This window comes from Haliotis rubra, unplaced genomic scaffold (genome assembly GCF_003918875.1).
Source record: "Haliotis rubra isolate DU_JTF1 unplaced genomic scaffold, ASM391887v1 Scf1198, whole genome shotgun sequence".
Taxonomy (NCBI): domain Eukaryota; kingdom Metazoa; phylum Mollusca; class Gastropoda; order Lepetellida; family Haliotidae; genus Haliotis; species Haliotis rubra.
In genome coordinates, this window is record NW_025765112.1 from 77,388 (window position 1) to 91,918 (window position 14,531).

The 14,531-nt window shown below is 39.6% G+C and overlaps 1 protein-coding gene across 1 annotated transcript in view; it reads left to right on the forward strand.

Moving 5' to 3' along the window:
- Positions 1-9,283: 9,283 nt before the first annotated feature.
- The window catches only part of LOC124261757 (multiple epidermal growth factor-like domains protein 10), a 47,667-nt gene continuing 42,419 nt past the window's right edge, over positions 9,284-14,531 (forward strand). Inside the window, exons 1-3 of the mRNA XM_046696119.1 lie at positions 9,284-9,476; positions 9,921-10,016; positions 13,466-13,660. The gene's annotated coding sequence lies outside the window, so the exon portion shown is untranslated. The remainder of the gene's footprint in view (positions 9,477-9,920; positions 10,017-13,465; positions 13,661-14,531) is intronic.

The window sequence follows — 14,531 nt, forward strand, 5'->3', positions numbered from 1 at the left end:
CAAACCAGTCGGGCATGAAATTGGTAGATAAATGCAGCTATTTGTGTTGTTTTTCTCTGGAGTATAACACCCCTGTATCCCTGGTGTCAGCATCTTGGATACCCGTTGCCATTTGACACTGTCGTTGTTGACACTTCGTGGTGGGTGGGGAGCAGGGTGCTGAATTATTTCCTTTCATCATGGAGCTTACACATGCGGGTTCAATTCGCAATGAAAAGAAAAGACGTTTAGAGGACTTAGATCTCTAAACTGGAAAAGATGCTTCAAACAATGATTCCTGGCCACGATTTTTGATGATTGAGGCTGCAGATTTCCTACCCGTTAAACTAAACCCGTTTGCAATCTCAAAGGCTAAATCTGGTATTTGCGGACACGTTAACAATGTCACCCGTCTCCGTAGTGGTTCACTTCTTGTGGAGTGTGCACGGAGACAGCAATCTGTCAATTTGCTATCGATCAAAACATTTGCAAAAATTGAGGTTGTTGTTGCTGTGCACAGGACACTTAACTCTTGTCGAGGCATTGTTCGGGACAGCTCGTTGCTTGTCCGACATGTCTGAAAAAGAAATCGCTATGGAGCTAAAACAACAGGTGGTAACCGCAGTTAAGCGTTTAACTATCAAGAAAGATGGCTCAATCATAAAAACAAACACATATTTAATGTTGTTTGCGCGTTCTTCTCTACCAGACTCTATTAAAGCAGGATATTTTAATATCGGAGTGGAGGTGTATGTCCCCTCTCCACTCCGATGTTATAAATGTCAAAAATTCGGACATGGTTCAAGCTCTTGTCGAAACTCTGTCGTCTGTCATCGTTGTGATGACAACCACGAGGGCACTGACGGTCAAAAAGATTATAAATGCTGCAATTGTGATGACACGCATGTTGCATCATCAAAGGCTTGCCCAGTGTGGCAAACGGAATCTGAAATCCTCAAGCTAAAGTGTCAAAACAATATTTCCTACCTTGAGGCCAAAAAACTATTCAAAACTGAGACAGAACCTCCATCAACCATAACCAATTCTGCTGCAGTTTCTCGATCTGTGGCAACATGAACTATTTCGTGTCAGACTGACTTGACATAGGTCAAGTCAGAGAAGCCCCTTGCTTTAAAATCAACCAAACCCCCTTCTCAAGCTATTCAGTCAACGTTTGCATCGAAGTCAACGTCTGCATAGCAGAGAGAGAACTATGTTACGGCAAAAGCAGGAACTTCTGTCAAACAATCAGCAGTAAATCAATTGACAAAAAAGAAAGGAATGAAAAAAAGAATAGAAACAATTGCCGTCCCTTCACCATCAGAGGTTCCTTTACAGAACTCATTTGGGCCTCTGGATATGGAGGTAACTCTGTCCGTGCAGGACAGGAGGGGGAACAGCTCCCCCTCACATTCACGAGAGAAATCGCTAATTGAGCCACCATGACTCAGTTAGCCAATTTAATTGAATGGAATTGCAGAGGGCTGAAGAATAACTTCAATGAGATACAATTGTTATTACAGGATTTTAAGCCTTCAGCATTATGTGTTCAGGAGATATATAAAAAAATACGGACTCATTCAATTTACGACAATACAGTGATTATCACTGCTTCTCTCCGCCAGGAGATAAAGCAACTGGTGGTGCTTCTGTTTTGGTACAGCAGGGCATCATACATAGCCCTGTCCTTCTTAATACCAATCTCCCATCTGTAGCTGTTCGTCTGACTATGCACAGTGCGTTGACGTTCTGCAGTTTATATGTCCCTCCATCTTCTGATATCCGACTGTCGGATCTGCAATATCTGTATGATCAGCTGCCGGAGCCATGTCTCATCATGGGCGATCTGAACGGACACAATCCACTTTGGGGGTAGTGTCAATACTAATACTAAAGGTAAATTTATTGAGGAATTCATTTCCGATAGTAATTTATGTATTTTGAATGATGATTCAGCCACTTATCTTCATCCAGCTACGGGAACTTATTCTTCCCTGGGTCTGTCTCTTGCTGACTCAAACTTGTATAATGAATTTGAATGGATGGTCCATGATGACCTATGTGGGAGTGACCACTTCCCTACCATTCTTAAAACAATCAGCCCTGGTGATGATCCTCCTTTATCAAGGAGAAATTTCGCCAGGGCTGATTGGTCATTATATGAGAATCTGTGTGTTGAACACTTGAAGCATGATCTTTTTAGGAACAGTAAAGATCCTATACAGTCTTTTTCAGATATACTAAATCACATTGCTGACAAAACAATTCCTAAGTCCTCTGCAATTCCACATATTCGTAAACCATGCTTTAATAATGAATGCAAACAGGCCAGAAAATGTAGGAAAGAGGCCGAAAAATATTTTCGCAAACACCCTACTGTCCATAATCTAGACAAGGTCAAACTTACTAATGCTAAGGCTAGACGTTCTTTTAAACCAAATAAGCGTCAGTCTTGGCGAAATTATGTTTCTAAAATAAATTCACGTACACCTATGTCAAAGGTGTGGAATCTGGTCCAAAGAATAAAGGGCAAAGGTTCCAAATCTACTGTTCATCATTTGAAAGACGGTGATAATTTATTGAATAATAAAACTGACATTGCAAACAGACTTGGTGAAACTCTTGCAAAGCATTCATCTTCATCTAATTATGTCCCTGAGTTTCAAAAGTATCAGAAACAACAGGAGAAAAAAAGAGCAAATTTTAACACAGACAATGGTGAACATTATAACGAACTATTTTCGTTACATGAGCTCCATACCGCCCTTGAGCAAGCTCATGATACAGCAACAGGAGCTGATAATATTCACTATCAGCTCTTCAAATATTTACCGGAATCATGTTTAGAAATCCTTTTAGAAATCTTTGATCAAATATGGACTTCAGGGAATTTCCCAACTTCGTTGCTTACTGCCATTGTAGTCCCTATTCCAAAATAGGGTCGGTATCATACAGATCCGTCTAATTACAGACCAATCTTTTAACGAGTTGTGTCTGTAAAACCATGGAACGAATGGTAAACAATAGATTAACATGGTATCTTGAAACCAATAACCTTATAACCAATATTCAATGTGGTTTCAGGAAAAATCGTAGTACCATTGATCATTTGGTACGACTAGAACCCTTTGTTAAAAATGCAATAGTAAATAAACAACATGCTGTATCGATATTCTTTGATCTCGAGAAAGCGTACGATACAACCTGGAAGCATGGCATTTTAAAGGATTTACATGATTTTGGTTTGAGGGGTCGTTTACCTCTTTTTATTTCACAGTTTTTAACAGACAGACAATTTTAAGTTCGAGTGGGTTCAACCCTGTTTGACCATTATAATCAGGATCAGGATGTCCCACAAGGCAGTATTTTGTTTGTCACAATGTTTAGCATTAAGATCAACAGTTTATCCAAGGTTTTAAACGATTCAATCGATGGATCACTCTTTGTGGATGATTTTAATGTTTCTTGTCGCGGAACAAATATGTATACTATGGAACTTCAATTGCAGTTATGTTTAAATAAAATAAATAAATGGTGCCTTGAAAGTGGCTTTAAACATTTTTCTAAATAAGAAACTAATTGCATACATTTCTGCCGTAAATATAAACCACAGTAAGACTCAGAACTGTTCTTGAATGGTACTCCCATCAAAGTTGTCAAGGAGGCCAAGTTCTTGGGTCTGATTTTCGACTCCAATTTAACTTTTCTTCTGCATATTAAATACCTAAAAAATAAAAACCTGAAGGCACTGGACTTGTTGAAAGTCGTTTCCAATTCTAAATGGAGAGGGGATCAAACTACCCTCCTTCACTTATATAGATTATTGGTGCGATCAAAAATTCATTATGGCTCCATCGTATATGGTGGGACCTGTAAAGGCAATCTCCAACTGCTTGATTCTGACCACCACCAATACCTAATGGTCTTCTCCTGTTGACAGTCTTTATGTTGAGGCAGATGAGCCTTCTCTTACCCAACGCCGTATAAAACTATCTTTGTAACATATTACCAAACTATATTCTAACGAGTCTAATCCTGTATTGAAAATGTCTTTAATCCTCTTTATGAGGATTTGTACAACAAGAAATCTTCTCTTGTTCCGCCTCTAGAGCTCAGAATTAAGCCATTCATTACTGCTGCCGGCATTGAGCTGGTTAATATATCTCCTTCCCGGCTTCTTTCTTCTCCACCTTGGCAATTGGTTAGGCCACAAGTCGACATTAACTACATTTTGAAAATCAGAAACTAATGAATTACAATATACACAAGAATATAATCAATTAAAAAGTAAATATAGTAATTACAAATCCTTATTTACAGATTGGTCCTAAGATGATGGCGCAGTTGGATCTGTCGTTGGATCCAGAACAATATCTTCTCGACTACCAAATAACAGCTCTATTTTCACAGCAGAAGCTAACGACATATTAGCAACTCTTAAATATATTAATAAACACCGTAAATATTAACAATACATAATCTTTTCCGATTCTCTTTCGAGTCTTCAGGCTATTAAAAATCTTTCTTGCAAACATCCACTTTTATAAGAAATTATTGAATTGTATAATGAGCTTGCTACTGGCCAATGCGATATCGTCCTCTGTTAGTTACCCAACCACGTTGGCATTTCAGGTAACACAATGGCCGATCTTGCTGCTAAGGCAGCACTCAACAAATCGGTGACACCACTTCTCATTCCATACACTGATTATAAAGCTACCATTCGATCTTATATCCGTGATCTGATGCAGAAGAAGTGGGACACCCAAGTAGGTATAAATAAAATACATGCAATAAAACCTTATATTGGTTATACCTACTTTGGTGTCCCACTTCTTCTGCATTTGAAGAGGTCATGATGCGACGATGTCGTATTGGCCACACCCGATATACTCATGAATATCCCTTGTGATGAAAGAAGTACTGTCAAGCATGTCTTGCTTTGACTGTGATGAATATTCCATCAAAAGGGATAACTTTTTTAAATCACGAACTATGAAGGATCTTTTGAATAAAATCAGTTCTCATTTAATTATTGCATTTTTAAAAGAATTAGATTTATTAAATGATTTGTAAATAGATAAATATTTTATGATTGGAAGTTTCAATTAGTAACTCAGATTGTTAATGGCTGTATCCTCGAGGGTATGTAAGTCACAAAACATTAAAAGTAAATTTCAACTTTCCATTTTTTTTAATCACGAAAGGGGATCATTTGGTTGCAACTCATTTCCTACTCCAGTCGTCATTGATCAATATACCTTTAGTATAACGACGAAAAAGATTACATAGAATGCAAGGCCTAATAGTTTAGCAAATAAGGATGCCTTCAGTTGCAAAGTCCCTTCTTCTATCACACATAAAATAGGTTCCTTGTATTATGTTCGGTTTAGACACTCAGGTAATGGTCACACAATGGGTTAAGCTAATGTGCCTTGACAATGCGTACCTCTGGCTGGTCAACATGACGCAACCATTATATAAGGCTAGCGTAACGTGAGACCTATGAACGTTCGCTCACATTTGCCAGTACCTGACAATCTCAAGAACATCTAGAGTGAGTTAATGAAGGATTTGCATACATTCTGTTTTGAAGGTGTAACTAATAATTATGAAACGAGGATAATTAGGATCGACAATTTTCGATTTGTTGCATATGCATTCTATTCTAATCGTGACGAGCATAATCGATGTAATTGATACATTAATCTTCAACACTCAAACATGTAGTGTTTCTGCTTATTGTCCGGTATGGCCCGGTTTATGTTGTATTGTCTGGCTAATAAAATAGCAGCGGAAAAGTATCTGCGCATGGGCAGACCGATTGTTCATTCAAGTAAAGTGTGATAGCTTTGAATGCGTGCTGTTGTCTGTTCAACATTATGAACCTTAAACGGGAACACACTTAGCGGTAACACCACAATACCCAGACTCTTAGAGTCAGGCAACTAATCGCCAGCCCACAATGTCAGCAATCTGACCCACTGAGCTACTCATTACATGAATGAGTGTTTGATGCCTGTCAGTGAAAGACACTGTCCAGTTTGATGCCAGTCAGTGAAAGACACTGTCCAGTTTGATGCCAGTCAGTGAAAGACACTGTCCAGTTTGATGCCAGTCAGTGAAATACACTGTCCAGTTTGATGCCAGTCAGTGAAAGACACTGTCCAGTTTGATGCCAGTCAGTGAAAGACACTGTCCAGTTTGATGCCAGTCAGTGAAATACACTGTCCAGTTTGATGCCAGTCAGTGAAATACACTGTCCAGTTTGATGCCAGTCAGTGAAAGACACTGTCCAGTTTAATTGCACGCTGTCTACCGGGTCACACATCCAGGACTAGCGTTGCCTACGTAATACATTCTTTCACCTCCAAATACCACCCGGCTCAAGAAGAATATAATCGAGCCCATCAGTAACACCAACAATAACAGCACAGACTCGCTTTTTGATACCAAATTAAATCCCAAGCATGTCTGCAAGTCTAGATTTATTCAGTGTGAAAATTAAGAAAAACGGTTGGCTCTACCCACATGTATAGTGCAATAAAGTACACTTTTACCCTGAACTATTATAGTAAAACTACGTACACCATATGGGGAAATATGAACGTCGCATTTCTACTACCAACGTAAGTTTAGATCAGTGCTTGCATGGATGCATTGTGGGACTGTAAACATTGAGAACGTTGTCGTGTCGCTGTTTAATTGTGAGTCGAACTGAGACATTATATCCGTCGAAAAACATAAACGTAATGTTTCCACCAGTGATGTTAGCCGAGTGAAGCATATGCAAACCGCGAAACGGGCTACGGAGTAGTTTGCTGTAGGAGGCTGTACGACTTTTATACTTTAACAGATAATTTACGAACATACCTTTTCATCTCAGAGACTACATTGTCCTTTGATCCACACATTAAAACCACATGAGAAACACAAAATAATTCATTTATCATGTTTATGTATGCGAGTTTATGTAATTCGTAAACATCAGAGACATATAATTTGGGTAATGTCTGTGTCGCTTGTGTTGCTGCTTATCAGGCTGAACGTACTTAATAGGATCGCCACAATACCTGGTGAAAACTGCAGTCCTATTTATCTCTTATGTTCAGCAATTAACAATGTCGAGGTCACCTAGCCCCACCAGTGGGGCAGGCAACAGACTTAGTCCTTGGCCAAAGCAAGGATATTGCCTATCTTATAAAATCTCTATGTAGCAGGAAAACTGTCAGCCACAAATCAGTAAGACACCTACCACACTCCAGAAATTCTTGTCGCTTCGGAACTAGTCACTGAATGTCCAGGTTACTAACAACAAACAAGGTTTACTCCACTGCTTGACTCACACACTGTAACCAAACTATACTGTGAAAGGGTAAACGTATAATGACGGATGACCAAATCTTTTCATATCTGATTCACGCAAATTAGTCGGACTTACATGTATGCTTGTATAAATTAATGTAATTATTATTATACTAACATTTGTATAGCGCCGATATCCAGTTCAACTGCTCAAAGGCGCTCTGTTTTCCTCGATCATTCGATGTCCATCACAACGGCACTTCGTATTTTCAATCTCAACTCCCTTGGGATCATACAACTCTTGCTGAATACTAGGCGCATCAAGTTAATGTGGCTTTCCCATCCTAACGAGGTATCCATTTACAGCTGGGTGGACAAGGACACATAGTCATAGTACCTTGTCCAAGTTTACTGCACGTTGCTGTACCCACAACTAGGTGTTTGCACGTATTCATGTGGCCACCATCTGGTCATCTACCAACGGATTCATGGGTTCTTTTAAGTGCACAGGGTTGTGAAATGGAAATTTGGGGTTGTGAAAACAGTTGGGGTTGTGACAAGAGTCTGCACACAACGTTGACTCCAAGGTTTTTACACCCGGTCACAAATGGGCTCGATCCCGTCACCTCCAAGCTCGCTTTTTTACTAACCTGGAGCCTTAGACAGCTCGCCCACCAAAATGATGTAATGACCATATGTAATATTCCCTACCACCCGGTTCTGTTATCCCGTCCAAAGCAACCCCGTATTCCCCAATCACCGTGGTTGGTCATCCCTAACCAGTTATTCTATGACCACTTCTCTAAGGATGTATCAAATGTATTAAATTTGCCCGAGCCTTGTCCCAGGTTTGCCTGACATCCCAAACAAAGCTTTCTGCAATATATCCCCGGGTCCTGTCATCTCTACATCTGGATTCTGTTAATTCTACCCCAGAGCCCTATTATCCCTTTCCCTTCCTCATCTTATCGTACGTTGGGTCCCAGACCTAAGTGTGGTTATACCCCTACGGTGTGGTCCTATTACCAATGTCCCCAGATCATCTTATCCTTACCCCATGCTCCTAACATTCCTAACCTGCTGTCCAGTTATTCCTACCCAACTTTCATAACACCCCTATCCTGCGGCTCTGTCCTCCCTACTCCTGGGTCCTGTCCCTGTCCTATCCCTTGGTTATTGCAGCCATATTTCGGGGCCCTGGTCATCCCACATGCCAGATCACATGAGGTAAACATGCACTTGAACTACCATTTTGTTGAAGCAAAGGTTATGAAACCATATAAAGTAAATACACAGTTTGTTTTGTTTGTGTCACTGATACTGGTTCGCTTACCCAAGGGATGCTGCGAATGTAGCTCTCCTTCCTCATCCGAAGCCCACTGAAGCTGAATCTCTCCTCGATATTTGTTCCAAAGTTGAACACTTCAAAGCGGTACATTGGGCGGGGTTAATACATATTTAGTGATCAAACGTCTACGTTGTAGGTATTTCACTTCCTTGTTAAGGGTATTGGGATATCATCGCGATTGGGCGATAAAAGGATGGCATACAAATGATGCAAATGATAAAGCTTGAAATGGTCCAGTACACAATCATTGCAGGGACTCAAGTTGATATGACTAGACTTGCCTACAACAGCTAACAACTGAGGGATGATGTAAATCCAGCTGGGGTCCATGCAGGAGGCAGAATGATGGTCCCTAGTATGGTGATCTACCTTCAGTTGTTGGCAATATATAGTCTGTTTTTTATATTGTCTTGTCATGTGAAGTTAAAATGGTTTAAATGTAATTACTAGTCTTAAAATTTATATCTGTGATAATCTAGTTGTTTTCCTGTCCTTAGTTGACTTGTTTGTATGATTTACCTTTAATTTTATATTTCGATAACTTGATTTAGTCACGATATGGCTGAAATACTGCCGATGTGCCTTAAATCCTTAACTCACTCACTCACTCACTCACTCACTCACTCAAGTTGATGATAAACAGACGTGTAATCGCCAGAGACTAGTACCTGGTCATTGAATCGCACATCTCTGTGTCTCCCCACAGGTTCCTGTCAACCAGGATGGTTTGGAGACTCCTGTAGCTACTCCTGTCACTGCGGGACATCATGTGACGAGACTACAGGTGCCTGTTCTGGTTCTTGTGATCCGGGATGGAGAAAGGAAGTCGGTCTTTGCCAGAAACGTGAGTGACACATACAGTGGCTTTGATTTTGATGTGTTTAATATTCTGCTTTGGTCGGTGTGAAAACAGCATCTTGGTACAAATCATTATAAATTGAATGATGATCCCTTAACTCACACCATATATGACATTTGTAATACAACATAAAGGTTGTAGGGTTGTGATTGACATTAGACTATTAACTAGAATCCGAATATCACCATGCATTTATACCCATGTTAACCTTTTCACATACATGTATTGGGAATGTATGGAATTTTGTGAGGACATGATTATTGTCCTACATTGCACAGACGACGAGAGCAACATCTTGAGCGTATTGAGGCTATAGATGGGGGCAGTGACGTAACATTATTGTTGTACTTCACAGAAAATATTGCCCTAAACAAGACAGCATCAGCAACATCTGAAGTGTACAAAGACGTAATGCTTTGTTTTTTATAGAAAACATTGCACTGAGCAAGACAGTATCAACAACATCTGGAGTGTATGGATACTGGTACCCGTCAAAGGCTGTGGACGGAGACAGTGACATACGTGGTGAGGGTAGAACCTGTTTCCACGCTTTTAGATCTCCATCAGACTGGACAGTAGAGCTGTGTATCGTGGCCTAAGTGGCGAGACGATATATCCCGATACTAGTTTAATGAGGCGAGACGATATATCATGAAAGTATTGGCAAGGAACCTGCGAGACGATTATCATCACGATACAGTGATGGCGATACGATACTTATCCCGATACTTTACAATCCTAAAAACAGGACATATATGATAGATAAAATGACTGAATCTTCATTTGTTATTCAGCACAACATGTGTTACATTCACACACACTTAAAAAGGCTGTTCATGTAATAAAGTTTCAGCATTTAATGCTTAAGAAAGTACAATCAAACATATTCAGTACACCTTGCTCTAGGTTTCCCTTGGAAAGTTGTGTTTCTGCACCAATGCTTGCACAGGCAATTTATACAGTAATTTATACCAGAATCACTGCACAAAACTCATAAGTATGCTTTCTAAATTTTATCTTCTCTTTCTTAACAAAGCTAAGACATCGTTCATAGTTGTTAATAAATGGTGTTTGTCAAACAACTAAAACATGTTTCAATTACTTAAAGACAAGTCTTTACAGTTCACAGAGATTGTTCACATGCTTTCACTGATACACTTACTCCTTTGTTCATGTAACAACGATGGCAGACACAAACAAATGCCTTTTAGGTTCAGTTTGTTTTTAAAATTCAGAAAAATTCAAAGAGACTCCCATCCTACTACTTATGCAATACTCCTACAACTTTAAGTAATATTTAAGTAGTATCGGGATATATCGTCTCTTGTGGCGATACATCGATGTATCATGGAACCCTCGCGATATAAATATCCTGATATATTGCCTAAACATGTTTTGTATCGATGCACTCGTATCGCGTAGTTGACGATGCAAACATCGATACTATCGATGAATCGTTACACCACTACCCGACAGTGGATCTGGGCCGGGACTTCCAGCTGTATGACATCAGGATCTACAGTAGAAATGGATGTAGGTATCCAGGCTTCGTGATCTAAGAGAAAACGATGCTATTTAGATTGTTATGTATCACCTTAGACTCACCTTAGACACATTACTGAAGTCTAGTTTGTCACTATAGTACATCAAACACATGAAAAAGTAACAATTTAGCAATCACGTAATTCTTCAACAAGTGTTCTGCTGACAACATATTTATCAACCTATTTCAACACTCCACATCAGTGAATCGGCTTAGAAGTAAATCCACCTCAGGTTTCTAAACAACAAATATGTCATGGACAAAGGGAGACGGAAACCCAGATATGTGCAATAGACTGGTATTGCTCTATCTGAGGAGACAATTTTACTATACGCCGATGATCAAACTATAGCAATAACAGTAACGCCCCATGACCTGATATATCTCAACGTGTGATACCTGTACTTATTTCTAGCAAGCCTATTATTTCTATTCTGTTTTATAAGCTATTTACACATTGAAAGTAAACAGGGCCATTCCGCTGATGTAATGGGTGAGGTGAGGTGCGTGTGTATGTGTGGCTGCTTGTACTAGCCCATACTTACGCTGGTTTATAGTGCAGGCTCACTGATATACCATGCCGAAGTTAACAATGAATACCCCGCTCAGACATATCATACTGACTCCGACATGACCAGTTCTTGTTGTATCCATTAATGCTGAGCGCCAGGTATATTGTACCATATTTTGGCGTCTCTTGGTAAGACGCGGCCTTGGATCGAACCCGCGACCTTCCGCCCTCTGGGCAGACGCCCAAAACACTACACCACGGAGGCGGTCTGCTGTAAGGGAAGTTCAATAACAGCAGTAGTGGGTCTTATTGTTAGAAGAACGTATAGTATGACCAGAAATTATTGAGAATTTTAGGAATATGTTTAGTTGGATTTCTAGTATAAACAACCTTGACCAGCTATCAAGTGCTTGGTTTCATTCAAGAGAGATAACTCCGTTAATCCTTTTTCATTAGTTTGTGAAGAGTTATCCCCTTTGTTTACTTGCTAGCAGACGACATTTTTAGTGATCCTCAGTATGGATGATTTAGAGAAGAGGAAGTTGATTTTAGAGTATTATAACAAGGACATCAGATCAGCTTAAGTGTCAAGTAGAACAGGCATCCCTTTGTCCAATGTTTATCCTGTTTTGAAAAAATATTGCAAATGGATATGGTATTGAGCACCAGGGAGGCCCAGAAAATGGACTGTCGGTAACAGGAGGCGGCTTCGTATTCTTGTTTCTAAAAACAAACGAAGGAGTTTAGAAAACTTAAGGCTGGATATGATTGATAGAGGAACTGTGGCTGTCTGTAAGGAGACAATTAGAACTGAGCTGTATGCAATGGGTTGGCAGAAAAGTCGAGGAATTCCATCACCGATCATAAAACCTGAACAAAAGGAGCGAAGGTTGAACTGGTGCTTACAGCATAGAAATTTTAACTGGACAATGTGATTTTCTCAGATGAAAGTTCTGTGTGGCTGTTTCCTAATACACTGACATTCTGGACCAAACAAACTGAAAAACCTTTGTATCAGCGCCCAAAGTACAGTCCGAAATTGAATGTGTGGGGTGGCATATCTGTGTTAGGGGCAACGCCCCTCTGTGTATTTGAAGGGAATATGAACAGTGAGCGATACACAGATATTCTCGAGGGACATTTACTTCCATCTGCTCACGTGTTCTATGGACAGTTTTGGATTTTCCAGCAGGACAACGACCCAAAACATCGTTCAAAGCATTCACAGGCCTGGTTTCGGACCCAAACTATTACATTATTAGATTGGCAAAGCTATAGCGCTGACTTAAATCCATTAGAAAATGTTTTTGGACTTATGAAGGAAAGTGTCAATAAGAAAAATCTGACAAATATTGCTGAAATGAAAGGAGAGGTGGTCCGATATTGGGACAGCATGGACCACGACTTTCTAACTTCTTTGATCAGTAGTATGCCCCGCCGCATTGAAGCCTGCATTGCTGCCCATGGTGACTTGACAAAGTACTAACTGTTCACCTGTCTTTGAATCTGGAGTTATGTTCTGCTAATATTCACATTTAATACGTGAGTAATGAGTGAAAAACTTAAGAATTTTTAACTTCTCAATAATTTCTGGTTGACTGTATGAACAACTAGAATATGTCGGGACTACATGTCGGGATCAGTGAAGAATCAAATATTGAGAGTGATCATGTGCACATGTACATTCAGATGATTTTTGAACTTCGTGCCGTTACGATTTGCAAACAAACGAGTTTGGGTGTAATCATTCTAAACAGCCTCTGCTCGAATGCACATATTGTTGGATTGGGTGTGTCTCCTCTCATGCATTAGTCCATTGCATGAACATAATTTTGTGATCTGATATATAGGTTAACATAAGCTATATTAACACAGTGTAATAGTGTAACGCAGTCTGAAACAGTATATGTTTTACTCAAGTCTACTGGAGAAATGCCAACTCCAACATCTATCTGAACAACGACACCTCCAGCATCTGTTCCACCATCCCGAGTTCAACCCCCAACCCAACTGACTTGACGTTTAACGGTATCGGCAGATACGTCACCATCAGGAACCCGTGGATAGGGCCTGGAGACAATTATGCACTCAACATCTGTGAGGTGGAGATCTATGGTAAATCATTAATTTTATTTATTTTATTTATTAGTAATTTGGTAATTGTGAATCGGGTACTGGTGATGCATGTGTGTTTTATTGCCCTTCAACAGCAAAGTCGTTGTAAATTCCGTTCCAGGATACATTCCTTATTTTGGGAGTGTGGCAGCGTTGAAAGGTTTTTTGCATTCATATAGCTGGGTATTTGAAATGATTGTTTCTATTTGTTCCATTCAAAAATACATGCGATATGCATGCTTCAAAACTTATATTGTTACTTTCTCGCAGAAGATCCCGCTCTATTAATACAATTAGCTGGTACTACCCCGTGTTTAATAACTGGACGCTTTAAACAGCTGAAACTAGATTCAAAACAAATATTGAAAACTCTCCACATCTCCGGGTTTATTCAGTATGATTTAGTTAAGAGATAATAATTTAGTTAAGAGATGAACCTATGCACACTCGATATGAGTGAGTGAGTTGAGAGTTAGAGTAACATCGTCAATATTTCATCCATACCGTGACTTAAGCAAGATATACATCAATAATAATAAATTTATTCCTTAAAACTTGTTGACAAAGGACAGTAAAAGAACTAGGTTAACATAGCTAGAGATATAAAACTAACATGTTAGTCCAAGGGACAGGATGAAACGATGGCTATGCTAGTGCACTGAACATTTGTGAGGTGGAGATCTATTGTAAACATTCATTCATTGTATTTACAAGTATTTGTCTATTCGTGTGTTTCACGGCTCTTCCCGAGTCTTTGTAAGGTTTCCGCCAGAACTTTGTCACAGTATTTGAGAAGCATTATCAAATACATTGTGAAAGTGTGACAGTGTTGACTCAGTGTACTCATTTCTGTAAAATAGACGCGACAAAA